The sequence below is a fragment of the Cyprinodon tularosa genome, unplaced genomic scaffold, assembly GCF_016077235.1.
Source record: "Cyprinodon tularosa strain WSP-4 unplaced genomic scaffold, ASM1607723v1 ctg74, whole genome shotgun sequence".
Taxonomy (NCBI): domain Eukaryota; kingdom Metazoa; phylum Chordata; class Actinopteri; order Cyprinodontiformes; family Cyprinodontidae; genus Cyprinodon; species Cyprinodon tularosa.
The window spans coordinates 1,866,435-1,886,716 of record NW_024039496.1 but is presented as its reverse complement, the minus strand read 5'-3'; the positions used below and the strand labels follow the sequence as shown (position 1 = coordinate 1,886,716).

At 38.1% G+C, this 20,282-nt stretch overlaps 1 long non-coding RNA gene across 1 annotated transcript in view; it reads right to left on the bottom strand.

The window, feature by feature from the left end:
• LOC119773012 overlaps window positions 1-16,046 on the bottom strand; it is a 41,079-nt gene extending 25,033 nt beyond the window's left edge. Inside the window, exons 1-2 of the long non-coding RNA XR_005279331.1 lie at window positions 15,506-16,046; window positions 1,448-1,544 (exon numbers count right to left, since the gene is read on the bottom strand). This is a non-coding gene — a long non-coding RNA (uncharacterized LOC119773012). The remainder of the gene's footprint in view (window positions 1-1,447; window positions 1,545-15,505) is intronic.
• Between the last annotated feature and the right edge of the window lie 4,236 nt (window positions 16,047-20,282).

Sequence of the window (20,282 nt, the reverse complement as noted above, 5' to 3'; positions counted from 1 at the left end):
AATTAAAGTATTTACAACATACCCTCTAGCCCCAGGATTGGGTCTCTTGAGTTAAATATATCCTCCTGCCAACAATTAGCATCCATGCCTTTGTTCAGCATACATAGATACATTTATTGATGTCAAACAAGCACACCTTGGCAAAGACTCACAGAACAGATGGTGTTGCTGATCACTTTGCTTCTCTGTTTTAACAGTTTTGTACTTGATTTTTTTTTTAGGCTACATAATGGATATTTAAAGCAGTGCTCTGCTCTCTGTTCATAGTGTCTGATGTTTGGAAATGTAGATATATGACTCAAAACAATATATACAGCAAGCCACGTATAGTTATATGGTTTAATCTAGAGCCATGATAAAGTCAGAATCTGGAGTCAGCAGGTCCAAATGGGGATCAGAAACTAAATAAAAGTAGGGCAAAAAGCAAAACCCTGCAAAATAGTGTAAAATCTAATATATATGTATATTTGGAGATTAACGTATTTCTGCAAATATTTAGTTGCATAAATCTAAAAAAAATAAATTCTTAAAGTATACATCATCCAGAAAGATAAATCTAAATATTAATTTGTGTTTTGGGATTGGGCTTCAGTAAAAACTGCCAAAAACTCCAGAATGTGAAGGCAGCCTCGGTTTGTTATTCTGTGGGCTCTTTGTTCAAACCAGAAAGGCCTTCAAATGTGCTTTTTACAATGTGTGACTTTGCCCCTCCTGCAGGATTAAAATATTTCGTAGAAGGGTGCTAACATTAGCTTGCTTCCATTTCTACTTCCCCAAAATTGCCAATTCCGACAATCAGGGACTGTCCTAAAGGCAGTCAAAAGTGTTGGTGCTCGTCTAACTTTTTACCTATTCTATTGTAAACAAACCATAGCTAATTGCTAATGTTGCTTATGTTAAATTGACATGAACAGGGATACACTCAGGTCAAATTCTAGTGTCTATCCTCACGAAAAAAAAGGTCAAAGGGACAATAATCAGTCTAATTGAGCTTTACTTATTTTTTTCCCCACTAAACGTAATTACACATAAATTTAAGGGCGATTTTAGGAGGATTATATATGCAGAGTACCAGTGAAGACTCATTAAAATACACTTAAAACTGAAAGCTGATTTACATTGGCTAAAATACACCAAATGAAATTGGTGAAACTACAAGCAAACTGACCAGAAGCCATTAAAACAAACTGGATCCTAGCTCATCATCAAATGCTGTTATTTCAACATATTTTGACAAACATTCATATTTATGTGAATTTTCTCAGATTTTATATTTTTAATTGCTTATTGCAGTCATTAAAAGTTTTGCTGCTGTAGTGCCAAACAATTACAGAAAAGAAAAAGTAAATGGGGTCTCTGTATGTAAGAAAATTTGGGTCTCAAATATTCACAATAAGGTAAGCAACAAACACACACATACAACATCTGTTCGTCAGCCAAATCTTACCTTACTCTGGTTCAGTGAAGAGCAAAATCCCTGAGATCCTGTGATGGATTCCTCTCCCTGCTTCGTGCAGCGAGCAGTTGCTGCTTTTCCGCCATGACTGCATCAACAAAGTACACAAAGGAAGAAATGATGCTAAGTATGTTTAGATTTAGCTTCTGAAAAGCTCCTTTATTGACAATAACAGTTAACTAGTTTTTACTCATATAGATTCAAACCAACATAGGAGTATTTGCTAACTTTACTCTGAGGAACTTTTTGCAAATGTCCTCTCACCCTTTCCATTTTGCCTCAAATCTGCATTTCATACCAAGGATATCTCCGGAAATTAGGAATATCAAGAATATCATAAATTTTTTCACAAAGATATATCATTACACTCAACCTGAAAATATAATATTATAAGTAATAATATATTAATAGTATTATTCCAAAACTATTACACATGGAATTATGGTAAATGTTCTGTTGCTGGTTCTAGAATGTAGACTTATGGGTAAAAAGCTGATAAGCTACATTTTTCAAACTAATTCTAAGGGATTTTTTTGTGTGTGAGTAAATTCTTTGTAAAGATTACCAAACCCTGTCCAATCCCTTATACATCCAAGAAGAGATAGAAGATTCGTTTATAGTTTGAAATGCTCACTTGATTGGAAAAAAATTTCTCATTGTAGTTTAAATTCTATATATTGATTTACTATTGATTTCATAGTGTGTGTAAGATTAACACCAGCCAACAGCATTAGTGTTAGACATTTTGTAGGAACTAATTTTGTCCCGACTTCAGGCATCACCACTGATGTTCACAAATGCCATGAAGTCATTTTGGCCAACGCATGCTAATAACAACATACAACATTTATACTTTAAAATACAATTTAAAATTGCTTTTGTTTTCTTCATACATAGATGAGGTTACTCTTATCCTTATAGGTTCAGACTTTTGAAAAATATACAGTTCTGAAGCATATGCAGCTTGTTTCTCTGTCCCTGCTGATCATGTGGAACCTTTGATATGTCAGTATCAAATTGACAGATGCCACATTTTATTAGAGCTGTCAGCCTACTTCCATCATGACAAACCCACAGTAGCACAAACACAATCTCAACATCGTATAAGTCAGTAGAGAATAACAAAGCACAACAAGAGTCCTTTGAATTAAGTGATTCATTTTTATGGTTTTATTTCACCACACACCAGGTTCAAAAAAGCATCATAGGCCAGACAGAGTATTTACTGAGCATTGTTTCGCACATCTTCCAGCATCCTTGTGGTTTTGCGCCAAAAAAACTGTGCATATGTGTATTTCAATCCCTACAGCACAGTTTAAGACACCATTCGGCACTCCTCCCCCTTTACCTTCACTTTGTTCCCTTTGCGGTTTGTGTGGCTTGTCTCATCCCATCTCCCTCCAGCACCCACCTCTTCCTACCTCCACACTCTGAAGACATGTGAGGAAGGTGGCTGAGTGGGGGGAGGGATAGTGATGATTAGAGGAAATATGGATATGGGGGGTTCCATTGTTGTTATTCCTACATAATTATACTGTGCAAATGCACAAATGTAATCAACATTTCCTTGAAAAAATTAGCCGCATTTTAAATGCATCGCATGTGTCTTTACTACAGTGGTACACTTGTATTAGTGCGGATCTCTAAGCTTGTCACTTCTTTATACCTATACAACAAAAGGAAGTAGGCATAGAACAAAAGTGTCTCCTTTCTTTATGGGTGAGGTGTGTCTTCTCCGTATACTCCTGGTAGCTTTCAGTGTTTCATTATCCGGAGCAGAGGCCCTGTTTTGCCACCCAGCTCACCCCATGCTGCCTGTCTCATTTCCTCTCTGTAATAATCCATTAGCCAACGCAAGGCTAAAACTCACAGCCGTTTAATTATTCTCACTTCCTTGGCAGCACGCCGGGCTGTACCACTCATCAGAGGGAACGGGGAGGGGATGGACTACGCTTGCATAATGAAAGGGTAACAAAGCGATAACTGTACAAGAAAAGGGATAATTTCACATGCATGCCCGGACAATTTTAGTATATACGGAAAATAACTATATGCTCAGCAACACACGTTTATATTCAGAAATACACATCAACAAATGTGATAGAGGCTGTCATTTGAATAAATGCATGGATACCAACGTAAACTAAACTGGTGAACCTCAGATACGCCAATTTTTCTTTTTAAAAATATGAGCTAATGTGTCTCACTGAACTATATGTGTTAGAGTTCTCTGCCTGCTTTGAATGTGTTTGTAGGCCCATATATTTATAATTAACAGATATCAGGTCAGGTACAGCTTGTGTTTTGGATTTCTTTAGGACCAAAGAAACCAAGATAGATATGAGGGAACACACGGCTTGAATCAATCACTTATAAAATGAACAGCTTCATCTGGCTGTCATTTGTCATTTCATGCTTAGTTTGTTTAAACTGCTGAGTAAAAGTAAAATCTGCACACTTGACAAATGTTGTAAAAACAATGAAACATTACCAAAAATGCATAATGCATCTTGGAAGTAGTTTTTTTTTTATTTAATGAAAGTCTACAGTATTAAAAACTGAAAACTAATTATCTTATCTATTACATTATCTAAAATTTAAAAGACCCTTATTAAGAATTAAAGAACTGTAGGAGTTTGGTGGCTCGGTACCAGGGGTGCCCTGAGGAAAACTACCTTTAATCTTGGATTGGCACCTATTAAACAGAGCAATTAGTTTTATTTTGGTATTCCACAATGCTGGAAGCAGAACTTTCAGGTTTTAACATCAAAGAAAATATTATCCTCAAAATCATTGAAATAATTGTAAAAGTTATTTAAATTCGCAAATGACTTTATAGTTCTGTATTGTGATTATTTTCTGTATTTTATTCTATAAAGATTTTTTTGCAATGTTTTGTTTGTTTTTGTATTGCATTGCAAAATTTAAAAATTTGACTCTTGACTTTTGACCCAAATATGAGAAGCAAATATCAATGTGGGGCAGAGTGAAGATCATGTTATATTTAAAAGAAACTTAATACTGTTTGAGGGGGAAAAATGACTATTTTGCTATAAATATATACATTTAGCAACTCATCAAACTCTATTATTTCATTGTTAAAATCATTTTTAAAAACTCAGAATGATCCTCTCATTTTCCCACTTTCATGGTAACAATACATTTAACAAATTTTCTGGTCAAAAATTATTATTTAGATAACCAAAAATTTGTTTCCGCAAACATTAATAAATGGTAGGTCATCTTCGACATCACCGGCACTGCATTGTCGTTTAATTAGCGGCAAGCATTAAAGAGCTAAACGAAGCTTGATTTGGTACACAGGGATCGTAATCGAAGGAATTAATGGTTGCAAATGAGATTCTAAGCATGCAAAGCTCCGGCGTCCGTAACTAAAAGAAATTGCCTTTTGGGTCTCTTTTCTACCCAAATACAGTAGAAAAAAAAATGCAATCGCTAATGTGTATGCGTGTGCGTGTGCCAGCGGACATTTTAGGTCTACCCTCCCCACACTCTCACTACTGCCAAACGCCTTAAGATGGTGGCACCTTGAGGCAGAGAGACACTCGTACAGAAAGCCAATCTCCTCCTTCCTTTTACCCTTTCCTCCACCTCAGGTCCTCACAACAACACAGGACTGTCTCTGCCTCCCCTCCCTTTCTCTAACCCTTGGTCCCCCTCTAATAAATATTTAATTCACCCCTCTCTAATAAGGATATTAGACGAGTATACCCCAGCTTCTGCCATATATGCATGAGTCCTCTCTCATCAAATTTACATAAAAGGGCCAGATGCTAATGCGAGCATAGCAACGGCTCCTCACCATTCTGTATATGCATTTTTTTTGGCTCCCTGGTCCAAGCGGCCATATAATTTAATTGCAACATTGCATATGTTTTTCAAACGATTATGATTGTATGCAGGCCTTAGTGTCATAAACAGCAGAAATATGGGGCTCTTGTAATTATGGCTTTATGCTTTCTCAAATTTTCAATGGCCCTTCCTCCCATTCATCATTGAAATTTTAATGCTTAACAAGAAAAAGGAAATTTCTCAGACAAAAAGAGAGATTTTGTACTTATCTACAAAAAACCTTGTAGTTGACTTAATAAGCTTATATTGTTTAGTCTGTTGATGAGGAGGATGAGAGCTCACTTTCTGCATTTAGCTGCATGCACTTTGATATTCCCTGCATATAGATTCACAGCCCTCTACGTAACAAAAAAACCCACCTAAAACAAATAAAATTTTGTCAAACAAAGAGCATGCAAAAACCAAGGCCGGGTTGTTCCAATTAATAGTGGATGAATAATGTAGTGACACAAAATACATTATTTACACCCTTTCATCTTCAAGGAAGGGGAAAATTTCACATGCAGTGTACTCATTTGCTTCTAGTCCTGTGGCGCCGGCACAGCACTTGCATAAACGAAAGCCAAGCAGAAGCACAGATATCTTGGAACACAAGCTGCTGACAGCCAGCTTTGTAGTTCTGGAGCAAAAAATAGCATTTGTGCACGCAGCCTTGTTATGCACAGCTGTTGTCACAATGATGCTGTTTAATCATGCAGGTATAAAGCTAGACGTAAAATGTACAAGTAAGCTGCTAGAATAAATTTAGTACAGCTATGAGAGCATAGCGCTGAATCAAACGTTTTATATTTACATTCGTCAGACTGTTATTTATCTTTTTATTTGCCCTTTTATAAACATTTAAGTATCTTAGTTATGCAGCTATTTATATATTTGTGTGTTTTTTTTTTTTTATAAAATAAAAATTAAAAAAGCAGCTGGGGTTTGAAGACTTTTAATGAATTTAGTATCAGGAGAGCCAAATTAGGATATGAAACCAAATTATGAATTCTCACTTTCAACCAAGGTCAGAAAACACAGTTATATTTAAATATACTCATTTCTTTTCTCCCTCTTTCCCTTTATAGAGTATATTCACAAAATATGACATACTGGGCCACTTTAAAGTGCAACAAAGTCAAAACCAACACCAGAAATTTAAAATCAGGTTAATCCAGTGCAATACAGCCATAGCGGGAGTTTTAAATTCAGTCCCATACAATCAAATGTGAATGATAACAAATTTTAAACAACAGAACAGTTTTAAATCTCTAGAATTTCATTGGATTCTGATCTGGAACCTCTTTTGTTATACATGAAACTGGCATAAAGTCAATTTTGGCAATAGTACAACAATTACTCGGTTGAGTCACAAACTTTCCTAAATGTGAATTGGGGATTTTAAAATACAATTTAATGATTTTACGTATAGAACATGTGTATAACCAGGCAGTAATGTATAGATGAAAACTACACAGTGCAGTAAAACAGCAGCTTCCAGGTGTCTGTGCTTGTTTCAATACAATACCAGCCTGGTGTTTGTGTAATGAAAAATAGGAAGTTTAGGTGAATCAGGTAAAAAGTTAACAAGCTTTCTAATTAACAAGCACAACAATGTGTGTGTGTGTGTGTGTGTGTGTGTGCGTGTGTGTGCGAGCTAAACCAGTAAGACACAAAAAGACACCCAAACAGTCACAGGAAACCAGGAACCTGTCCTGCACTCGCAGTGGCCAATGCTGCCATGCGCAAGGTGATCTCACCTACCGTTGCCGTGGCGACACCAACCGGAGGGAAAAGCCTTATAGTGTGTGCACGCATGCGTCCCTGTGTGCATGCAGGCGAGTGTGTGTGTATGAAAGAGCGTGAATGTGAGGCTGTGATTGTGACAGAAGCTAGAGCTGAAAGAGGAGAGGGTAGAAATAGGATGAGGGCCTGCAGGAATTCACATTGTGCCGAGCATGTTAGAGGTTTAAGCTTCGTACATTTATGACCCTTTATTAGGGAAATACAGAGCTGGCGCTGTCAGTTATCAAAGGTCATGGTTGGTGGGTATGTAATCAGAGGTATGATGAAAAAATACGGCTTTCAGATTATTACAAATTAGTTATAGTGAGACGAAGATAACATTAACCTATAAATTGTTGCATTAATAAAATTATCAAAAGACAAGAGCACTGTGAGAGCTTTCTGTATGCACATGCATGGGAGCTGCCTGTTCATCTGTGGGAAAACAGACAAAATAAATTCCCTCTACTACCAGCTGGTTGTGCTGAATTCTATTAGTAATGAAGAGCGAACTCAGACTATAGGGGTCATCTGCTTATCAATGGGTGGTGGTGGCCTAGGTCTGCACCACAGCCATGAATGCACTGAATTCATTACCCCTAGTTCACAGATGGTGTCTGGCTGCTCTGTCTCAAGTTCAAGTTCATGTCCTGGAGACGCACACATACACAAACAGAGCGGGGCATGGTCCAACCCAGACAGACAGACGTAGATGACTGAGACAGAGCCATTGTTCCCTCTCATCATCATGATTGCAGAAGCCTCACTGGCTATCCTGAATGCAGAAGTCAGTTAATCACATGGACAAACACACCAAGGAAGGGAACATGCATGCAGAGACATACGTACATATGAAGATGCACATGGAGCCTTTTGCCCTGACAGAATCTCTATCAGAATAACAAGCATGCTATGTCAAACTGGACACAACGGCATTAACCGTAGCTGGAGACACGCACTCAGTGGGAAAGAAAAATATATTTTTTCCCCCCATAAATTGTTCTTGAATTTAATGAAACTTCCAATCAACAGTCTACTGTTTCTATATATAACCTAGCACAAACAGGAAAAAAACAAAAAAACATATCCGTAAACATGGCAAACCTATATATATATATATATATATATATATATATATATATATATATATATATATATATATATATATATATATATATATATATACCTCAAACCCAGAAAATAAAGATTAAATTTATCATCAACACAATATCGAAGGAAGGAAGGAAGGAAGGAAGGAAGGAAGGAAGGAAGGAAGGAAGGAAGGAAGGACTTAATAGCACTCAAATAACTAAATCCATATAATCTGCCTTACACAAGCATTATTGCATATATATATAACTGACCTGTAAAAACATCTACCTAATATACACTTTGGGTCCACTTCCCAAACTTGCACAGCTGTGAGGGTTTTTTTCACTGCTAATGATGTGGTGCTTTACAAGCAGCAGAAGAGCACATGTGCAGGAGAAGGATTCTCACTGTGTGTTAAAAACATATACCGAATTAGGGTGTTATTCAACCCTTAAAACACACTCACACACACATGCATTTTTGTCACTTCGTAAAATAAAGCATAATTCATCAAACATATCACCCAAACACTGTATATAGGTATTTGGAGAAAGTACTTTTTCTCATTGCACCAGAGTTAAAGTGGAATGAAATGATTGATAAACACTGTGTGTAACTTAGCAGGTGAATAGGTTCTCTGTGCACCTCATGATGGCATGGTTGTTTTTTATATATCATGGAGTTAAGAGATTATAGGCGTTGGGCTAGAGTCAATTTTTGCTGCTTACTAATACAGGTCTAATTGACCTCTTTTGAGACAGCTTTAGGGTTTGCATGCATTGCAAAAATTAATAGAATATTTCTGATATTAACTTTGAATTTGTTCTTCTTAAAGGTTTTCTAAAAACTTTGCTGAAAAACATTTAACAAATATTAGAGAAAAGATGCCAAGTTTCCAATGAAACCACTAAAATACATCTAAGACAAAGAAAAAGCTGTGCTTAAGCTTGCTGTTTGGGTTTAAGGGTTGGGTAAGATATAGGATGTTGAAAGCACTGTTTTATAATAGTACAGTGCCTGATAGCCGTACAAAAATATAACAAAATAAAGAACCTTATCACATAATAAAAGGATTATAAGATTTTTTTAGATGGAGATGTGCTTCTAAAAGATTTATATTAATAGGCCCTTATAAAATTGGGACCTCTAGGCTTCTGCCTCTGGATGCACTTCCTACAGGCTGTCTAGGCTGCCAGAGATCTAAGGTATTCCTCTGTTTGAGTAAGCACAACTTATCTACTAGAATGAACAAAAGCTAATCATAAACACAGCATGGTTTAACTCAGCTTCAAAACGGAAATAATGTTTGTACTCTGAACCACACATGCATTAGTTTTTGTTGAGATTTTTCAAAATAATAGCTACATGGAAGCAGGGTTACATACTACGGACCCCCCTTCTCCGCTGACATTTACTGTGCTTCCTTTAACAGCCTAAAAACAGTCTCCTCTTTCATAAAGAAAAAAAACCCAACTTCAATTGACTTAAACAAGGACAATAAGGCTTGTTTCACTCACTGCAGCTTGGCCTATATCGTGCTCTCAGATTTCTTTCTGGCAAACGACCCAGTGTTGTATGCCCGCTTTGACATGGTTCAGAACAACAGACACCAGTTTTGTCTGCTTGGGTGAGAAAGTCTCCATTTTTTTTTTTCTTTTTTTTACTTCAGCAAAGGAAGAAATGAATTCGGCCACTCTGCTTAACTAGTGCACAGTAGCTACTTTGTTGAGAAAGTAGCTGCTGATATGTTGACATCCTTCTCTTGCCATTTAAAGCTTTTCATTTAAAAAACAAAGAAAAATAATAGAAAAAATCACAAAAAATTATCTCAGATAAACAACCTATAATACTTTTTTAGTTAAAAGGGAAGCATGTGGTCTGAGTTGGTGCATATATATATATATATATATATATATATATATATATATATATATATATATATATATATATATATATATATATATATATATATATATATATATATATATATTTTTTTTTTTTTTTTTTTACATCATGAGAATTTTTGTGAAGCTCAATATGGTTTACTACAAACATTTAAAAGAGAAATATGCAACAACCCCAGTCGGCCTCACAGATGGCCTCACACTGAGCCTGGTTCTGCTGGAGGTTTCTTCCTGTTTAAAGGGAATTTTCCTCTCCACTGTCGCAACAAGCATGCTTACTGTGAGGAATTGCTTTCGACTCAATGAGTCTATGCAATCAGCTGGTTTTCCTTAGATAGAAAACTTCTATTCAATTTGACCGTATGATCCGGTTGAAATACTGTATCTCTGTAAACCGTTTTGAGATGACATACATGTGTATGTGAATAGATGCTATATGTATAAATAAATTTAATTAAATGGAGCATTATCTAATTTATTTTATTTCAAAGAGAGAAAAAAATCATATAGTTCCTAAAATAGCATAAATATCAATTACATAAATAAATAAAAAGTCTGTTTAGATATATTTCACAGTAGTAGTATCTGATTAACCAGCACTAATCGGGGAGGGGCACACTGTGTTATCTTCTGCTCATAGCTTCTTGCATGTTTCTTAGGTAAATTTGGTAAGGATTAATTCTAATGTTTTTAGGCTAGACAGTCATCTATGGAATGAAAGCTACTCAAAAAAGCAAAGGAGGTCCGGAATATAGGCTACTATGTTTAGGGTGGAGGGTTAGGTTAGAGGTAATATGATATTGTTCTATTGAAATTGTTAATTAACGACATAAAAATCTTAAACCAAAAAAAATAAATAAATATATAATTTTTATTGGGGACCCCAAAAATTGCCCTCTGGTAAGCTCTTGTTAATGTTCGGCCCTGTCTTAACTCCAAAAAAGCTAAAGTTTTACTGTTTCGATACATTCTCTGACATCACATCACACATTTTAAATTTCTACTACTGCCATGTGACAAAATCTTAGCACATTCATCCTAAAAAAACAACACATTTTTAAACACCTTGATACTATTACCTCACCCTTTCAGGGTTTAATGGGAAATTAAACTATGTATATGTAACCTATAGTATAAACTTCCCACATAGCATCCTTTTGGAAAATCCACAATCTAAAACTCCTATCAGACACTTTATTTGTAGCATAAGCTATGCTCCCTTTGATCAATAAGGCTAAAGCAGTTTAAGAAACCCATGACCAAATATGTAGCACATTTTAGGCACGTCCCACCCCTGCTTATCTTTGACATCTAATGCTATTAAGGCTCTTATTAGCTTTATCATTAATAACGACCCAGTTTATGCTGAATTCCACATAGGAAAAGTGATGTAAGATGGTGTTTGTTCAAATTTCATGCATACATCAAGCTCTGCTTTGATTCGAAAGTGGGGCCCTGGCTGGATTAAAACGTTGCGCCATGTCTCTTTCCCATTCATAAACCTGCATAGTTTTTGTAATCTAATGACCCAGAATCCTCATTATCAGCCCAACTGGCAAAACGGGAACGTGAACAAGACCGTTACAGCTCTCAAGTTTGGGAGCGCCGCGTCGGCTTGGGGCTGGGAAACCTCGCCCCTTTCTTTGGGGATGCAGATGAGTCTGGTGCACTTGACGTCTTTTCATGACCCCTGTCGCTCCCCCTCTTCTATCCACATCCACCATACCACCCCCCACCCATACTCCACACACCAAGCCGCTCTAGGCCCTCACGGCGCTGTCTGTCATAGTGGGCCCGGGCACTGCATTGCCACTTGCCCCACCGAGCGTGGGAATGGGATCGTCCAGTCGTTCACATCTCCTGCACTGCAGTTAACGGAATCAATTAAGCAGACCCGACCCAACACCCGCCCCTCCACAACCCACCCAAACGCACACACACATCAGCCCCTTCTCAATCCCCCCTCACACACCCCTCCTTTCCCACCTCCCTCCTTCCCCTAACCCTGTCCCTACCTCCTTCCTCTCTTTCTCTCCATTTTTTTGTCAGCTTAGTATACATCCTAATCATCACTTCTGTTTGGAATCCTGGTGATGTTCTCAGGCTGGACCCCAGCATGCTAAAATTAGGGCGTGCATGGATTTCTACAATATCCCCCAGAATGTGACTCTTCCATTCACCCAGTGGGCCTGTGCAGAAACCTCATGCATATTGAATAACATAAATCATGCAATATTATAAAAATCAAGAGGACCATAAATATTAACATCCAATATGTGACCTGAGAGGAACCTGTGTCTGTGAGTGAGTGGTGATGTGTGTGTCGTGGTGTGTTTGTATGAGCATTTTAAATCAAAACTGAATGTTCGTGGCACAATCAGGCAAAATGCAAAGATATTCACACACTGGAAGAAAATACAGGATAAATAACAGAACAGAAACAAATACAGTCGGATCCTGTTTACATAAGAGGAATTTGCAGTCTTTGATCCATATGGAAATCACAGTGTGTGTGTGTCCATCCAAAGAGTCCTTGACGAGTCTGGAAGTAGTTTTTACTTTCGGTTATCTAGCTTTATGACGAGCAGAACACTCATACAGCTAGATAACCAAAGATAACAACCGACCCCACTGTCTTCTACTGTAATCCAAAATCCATGTTTCACCTCCTGGGCTCCAAAGTTTTCAATTCTTAGAACTTTCATATTCTTGGCCAAAAATACAGTCATATTATATCTCTTATATTCCCTTGTTCTGTGACAGCAGATGGGGCAACCAGAACTGTTAAACACTCAGAGGTAAAGGTGACAGTTCTTCAAGAATAAGAGCATTATCCCCAATGTTAACGTCATTTACACTTGACATTAACCAGTATTACCGGCTTGAAGAAGGCCTTGGAAATCGGCGCTAAGGTGCAGTCATCCTTGCAAACGGGGCCTTAATTTGCAATGCAAATTGCCTCAATCCCACAAAGGCTCTTTTGGCTCTATTAAGTCGTTGTGGCAGCAGCAACAGACGATCCTGTGAGGCTGAGCGGAGAAGAAAAATCCAGCGTTTCCAGAGGAAAGCGCAATAAGCAGGCAGCAGGGAACGAGGACCACAAAATGTTTCGGATGGCGAGATTATGCTTGGTTCTTTCTTCGGCCAAAGAGTGAGAAGTTATCCGCTCGGATCCAGCGTGTTTAGGGAGCGAAAACTTGCAATGAGGGTCCATTCTGAAGGCTGGATCGGAAGAAAGTGGTGTGCGTTGGATTAGTGGGGGCAAAATCCCGTCTACTTAAAGAAATCGGGGGGTAAAGGGGTTGCCAAAATATGGACCAACCCGGATGAGGTCAAAGGCCTTTCGGACCGGGGAAGCGGAATTGCGGTGATGTCACGAACAAATTCGCAAATCCGCCCTCCTTTTTTTTTCCAGATGCGTGATCTCCTCATCCATTTAAGCAGATCGCCGCGCGTGCAGCGAGCAGCGCTGCCGCTCATTCTCTCTCACACTCACAGGGCTTAAAAAAAAAAACGGATAGCAAAGGAAAAAGCATGTTTTTGTTTTTTTATATATATAATGAACAGATCGGGATGCAGAAGAAGATGATAGCAGAAAAAAAAGGATGAACCTCGAAATAAATCAGCGTCGAAGCATCGCGAAGCGCCTCCTCAGCACAGTGCAGGTTAAACATCCTCAGTAGCATGATCTCCGTCTGCTTAATGCTGCTCACATGAGATGCGGCTGTCGGAGTTACATCGCTCTCACTTGGTCGATTTGTGCGTCGAAAATCCTTTAGAGCGTCTTTTTTTTTTACGATCGTTGCATCCGATGAAGAAGGTAGATAGACCATATATGTATTCTAGCTCGCCTCGCACAGAATGAAGCCCCCCTACCCCCCCTCCCGGTCACTACCACCCTTCCCCTCGGACAGTAAGCCCCCCTCACTTTTCCTCGGAGAAAATGTAAGTAGTTGAAAGCTGAAATGGAAGATCTTTGTAAGTAAGTTAACCTTCAATGTAGCGGGAAGCGAGATGGATCATGCACAGGAAGAGCATGGTTGTGGACATTACCCCTATAAGGTGCAGGCTGGTATACAACTTCTGATTCTGTTAGGACGTTGAAATGACCCCCCCCCCCCCCCCCCCCCCCCAAAAAAAAGAAAAAAGAAAAAAGGAACAGCATAAAAACAAAAGAAAAACCCTCACCATGTTACGCGCCAGAAAGATAAAAAAAAGTACCATTGATTGAATCAGTGCGTCTTTACCTGGATGTACACAATATAAAGTTCCGATTTATTGAACCTCCCCCTCAAGATTTTATTCTAATATATCCTGCCTTGGTGTTTTTATCTGATTGCTTTGCGCACCTTTCCAGCCAAAAAAGTTGCATCGACCTTTTCCCAATACTTTAACTGTGATAAAATAAAAAAACTGCTTAAATCAACATTTCCCATCAAATAAAAACGCGTAACCAATTATTTGCTTTCCTGATCTCCTTGTTTCTTTCTGCTTCATACCCAGCACAAACAATCTGAACCCCCTGATGAATGGCAAGGTGTGTAAGCCAGTTTTGAATAAACCTGATTAACTTCACTATGATCACCTGATTAGGATGCAGGAGGCTTAAGGTCGGGCCTCCGAACTCACAGGCCGTGATTTAATTAGAGCACGGTCGATTTTACGCACAAGCTGCTGATTCCTATAAACCATATCCGTCTAAGATTGACATAGAAAGACCCCAATAAGAAATATAGCACATCTTCTGAATTGTTCAGATTCAAATAGTTTTGAATAGAGTTTAATAACAAAATGCAGTGATAGTGTGAGAGGGCGTTGTTTAAAAGAGACCGCATGACAGTTTTGGTGACGTTACATTCATGCTGTGTGGTGCGTGGCTTTTATTGTTTCAGCGCGGCAATGGAGCGCGTTTCATTAAAAATAGAAATAGAAGTTAAGTGCGAAATCGCTCCCCTTCTGCATCTATATCGCTCCTCAGTTTCAGTGTATGAACTTATTGTTCAGATTTCTCCTAATATGCATTCTTAACGGTGCATCTTTTATGTAAAATGACAATGTTATAACTGTTGCGAGAAAAAATAAATACAAATATCTCAGTTTAATGTAGTTCTACACGATAGGCGTTATCCAAACTTTATTACGCACTAAACGCACTGAAGTCTCGTGCGACAGTTATATCCCGTTGTAATAAACATGGTTGGATTCATAGACTCTTCCTAGTCTAATGTGCTATTTCCGAACTATGAAGAAAACATTGGTCAACACATTCTATACTCCCGAATTACTTTCCTGCTATAGGTCCCAATAAAATAACAACAAGAAAAACAATATGATCCACTTTTGCATTAATATTGTGCGTTTTAACTTTTTGCGCACCGCACAGCGCACCAAACTAGCCACTAAAAGTTGCACTTACTTCCTCACCGTCCAACCAGATGACTGCGAGGGCAGCAGAAAGTGTCCAAGGTGCCAGAAGCAGAGGAACAGAGATGTCCATGTGAATCGTATGGTATAAAGGTAAATGCCCCTCTTGCGGAGGGAAAGGTGGGGGGCACTCAAAATCCCAGACGTATAATTTGCTGGGTTGGTGGATAGGATGTCGGGTTTGTTGATCGTTTAAGGGGGTAAGACTTTAAAAAACTGCTACTGCCATTCACCCGCATAAGGCGGCGCGCTGCGGCCGTTCTGTGCCAAAAGCATGAGCACATCCAAGGCACATGTTAGACGCAAAGATGGGCAGGGAGAAAAAAAAGAGGGGAGGGATGAGGAGAGGGAGAGACACAACTTTCCCATAAAGCAGCAAACAGAAAAGTGCATACACAGATGAGCTCTCATAGAGTGTGCAAGTTTTTTTTCTTCTTTTTTTTTTCATGTTGATGATGGGGATTCGGGGGGCGAGGGGGGGTAGTGGCGATGATGATGAAGGTGATGATGAGGCGGAGGGGTGGGTGTAAAGTCCATCCTTCTGTGTGAGCAGAGGACGTGCTCTGAAACCAAAAACAAGTTCCCTCGGTTCTTTTGTTGCACGTAGGAACTGAGGAAGCATTGTCCGTCCCCCACCACCCCCACCCAACCCCACCTCCACCACCTCCCGACCAGGTTACGAAGTGAGCCGCGCAGTTGGAGTTGTAATTTGCTGCGGGCGCACAAGGTTTGATAAAGGGAGCGCATTTACTGCAGGGTTTTGCTGTCAAACTGATGAGGGCCGTCATTTTGCAACGTGCAATTCTCCAAAAACTAAGTCTGTGACTAAAGTCAAAACTAGAAAAAAAGAGCGAAAGAACCGTGAAAGACATACGTTGACTTAACAGAGCCAATAGTCACAGTAAAGCAAGTGCATTTAAAGGGAGCATGACCAGAGAGCCCTGAAATCGGACACGCACCCACACACAGACCCACAGCTTTAGAAAAACTAGACATTTTAGAGACAATTTTCACTTAAGAAGTGTAAAGTAAAATAGTTTACCCCCCTCCTTGATTTCCTTTTTAAACTTTTCAGTTGCACTATATACTTACCAAAAACTTAGGCTTTAACACACAAATATGTATAGCTTTTTTTTTGCATATTTTTATCTTAGAAAATAGTCGTTTAAATTATAACAACAACAATAATAATATTGAATATAGTAATAGTAGTAGTGGTATAGCAGAACCAAAAACAAATACACTCTAATTTTTCCTCCTCCCTCTCTTTTTTGGCCTAATTGCAGGCGTATCTATTAACGTCCGCCGCCCGGATTCACGTTTTAGTTAAACAGCGGGGGCACGTTCGGTGACGTAGACGAACATATCAGCTGCGTGCAGCCATATTTAAATACATCAAGGCAATTAGCCCATCAAAATATGCAAATCCCCCTCCTTACCACATAGCTAGTCTAGCCTGGCTGCAGTCGGAGGATAATTTGCACACCCACTACAGTGTGTGTGTTTTGTGATGATTGCCGATTTTGAAAGAGTGATCGTTGCATTTCTTTTGTTCCAACAAGAAACAGCAAACGGGACGGAAAGGAGAAGGCATTAAAAGAAGAGAAGAAGTGGAACTTGGAGACCAGGAGAGCTGCTGCTGCTGCGTGGAAAAAAACGCCCATGCGTAATGCGACTATTCTTTAAAAAATCCTGGACGCCGTTGGCTCTGGTGTGCGTATTGTTTTTCATATTGATGCATATTCAGTGCTTAGATTTGCATAGCATACATATGACGAACCTATTGTGCATGAATTGGGCTATTCCGTATTACATATCGTAATTGCACTTAATTTTATTTGATTAATTTGAGTTATCTTTGTAAATATGGTAAAATTGCTGGTGTGTGGTCCACCAATTTAAAAGCGTGTCAGTTGAAATTGGCGATCCATATCCAGCATGCATGAACAAAGAGCTCCCTGGTGGCTGCATAAACAATAGGACTGCGCTTCTTTTTTTTTCAGACAAACGCGGAAAACATCACACTCTGTGAAAAACTAATAACCTACAAAGTCTCGTGGTCGGACTTTAAAAAACAAAAAAACAAAAACAAAAAAAAAACACCAGTGACGCAGCGTTGACATTTACTATCCAATTGCTCCGACTCTAAGCGTTGCACATGCACGCGCGCAAGGATGCAAGGGAGAGCGCGCAAGTGCAAGCCTGGTACAGTATTGTGGGAAAATATCTAAAATAGGAAATGTGTGAGCAATATAACGTTTAATGTAACTTTTTTTTTCCATACTTTTCTTTTTCCTCTATCTCTCTGATGATTTATTTTTGGTCCTCTATCCAAACTTTGTCCAATTCTGCAGTTTTCCAAAATGATCCAGATTTACAAATGCTGCGTCTTACCTCCAGTTAACACACATCCGATGCTCCTACAGCTCTGCACCATAGATCAACTTGATATATAGGCCGCTTTTTGCTTGATGGAGTGAAAACTTTCCCTCCTGTAGCCAAAAGCAGATGCAGTGTCCTATAGGCTACTCCCCTTCGTCACTGAACCTTGTTCTCCAACTGCTGGCAGTGGCCAGACAGACTGGCTCACGTAAACACAATCAGAGCCACGGGGATGTCTAACTCCACCTGTGCGTGGAAAAAAAAAGGCGTTTGTTTCTTGTAGTTGAAAATGATGGGAGCAGGTGACTCAAAAGCCACATTTAAGTAAATCCTATATGCTGCATTTGAAAGATAAAAAAAAACTTTTTTTTCTTTTATTTTATTTTTTTACGTCTTATACAGTAAGTCGTCATTACCAAGCTTCATTAAACAAAAGCAACCAAATTATGGTTAAAAATAAACAAACACGTTGCTTTTCCCTATTGTCTTGTACCTCCAAACTCTGCAGTGGGAGCTGTCACTCCAACTTAAAGGAGTTACACAACCTATTGCTCGAACCAAGATTAACAGTTTCTGAAAAGATAAGGGGGTTTCATTGCATAAAGAAAAAACAATGCACTCCTTGGACGGATAGACACTTTTTTTCAAATTAATTAAAATAAACAGATGCGTTGAGAACGTCTAGAGTCCCTTAAAACAACAGTTCGTGCGGATATTTTACATGTTTTATTTCTTTTAACAATTCATTAGCCGTTAGGGCTGTATGTAACAAAGAAGAGTTTGTGGCTCAAAAATGTGTATTTTGTTTAAACTGTCTAGTCAAACAGTCTTAGGCAGCAACCTCGAATTTAATAGAATATCTAAGCTTGTGTTGCGGCGCATTTAGACGCACCTAACTTGCAGACCCTGCCACACATAAACAGACACCTTTAGGATAACAGCCCAGAATATAAGATTATTATTATTATTATTATTATTATTATTATTATTATTATTATTATTATTATTATTATTATTATTATTATTATTATTATTATTATTATTATTCAGAGCAGAATGGAGTTTAGGTTTTTAACACTTCTTCAGTTGTCTCTTCTTAATCTCTGCCTATATTTTGCTCAGAAGTTCGCCTGTAAGACGCACGTCTTGCTTTTATATTTGAAGATGCATAAAAAAAGAAAGAAAAAAAATCTTTAAGAGGTTTTGTGAAAACGCAGCGGCTGCAGAGGATGAGGATGACGGCAGATCGCTCGGATGTCAACAACGTGGTTAAATGATGACATCTAGTGGTCAATTTGAAGAATGCACACAGCGGGGAGAAATAGAGGTCACGAGTTTCCAAGACATTTAGAGCTTAAAAATAAAATCCGGATTGTGGATTGAAGACATTGTTTTCATGCATGCATGCAAAATACGTTCTAGTTATAGTCCGTTAAATTTTTTCAGTTTAGAAATGTTGACCTTTTCTCTGCAAATGCGGCAAAACTGCAGGAAATGAGTGGCGGGGTGGGCAAATAAATTATATGGCTCTTTTATCCACTTAGACTTTTTTGTTTTAAAAATATTTTGTTATTTATGAAATTATTCTTAAACTATTCTCGGTGTTTATTTTTGTTTATTGCTCATGTGATCGGTTTGATAGATTCACTTATTCATTTTCTCCATGAGTGGCGATTTCATTCATTTAAATATTTCTCAGCTGACATCGCAAAAAGTTAACATAAATTCAAGTGAAAATCTGCTCACGTCAAATAATAACCTGTCCGTTTAGATGCCATACGTTCTTCTTTAAATGCTAAAGATATTGTGATAACAATTGAAGGTGAGGCCTATTGCCGATCGCATTTTCATCTAACAATCCCATAAAATCTTTGGATTAATATTTTTATTTTTTCTAATTAAAACACATTTTCCATGTTTAGATTATTCAAATTGATACGAAATTAGCTGTTTTTCCCATATCAGATTAAAAACACATTTAGGCCACCTGCTATTTTTTATTTCTTTCATTATTTGCTGGACCACATCAATTATTTATGTTGACTTAAAATGATTAGCACTCATGGAGTTAAAAAATGCGATTTTGAAATAATTACTGCGCAGCAATGTGACCAATAGAAACTGAAGACAGTTCGGATACAATAATAAAACTGAATCTATGTTGTTCTGTATTACTTTTCTCTGGGAAAATAGAAATATTTGTGTAACAAGAGAATGTGAGCTCAGAAAACTGAAAGGCCTATCCTAAAAAATGACAGTTTAACATTAAAGCCACTAATCCGATATACCTGAGACGACATGAAATAAAGGGGATCGAAACTGACACTTTTGTACGTTGTGTTTTGTCTTTATTAACACTTAATTACTCTTTTTTTCCACAAATGTTC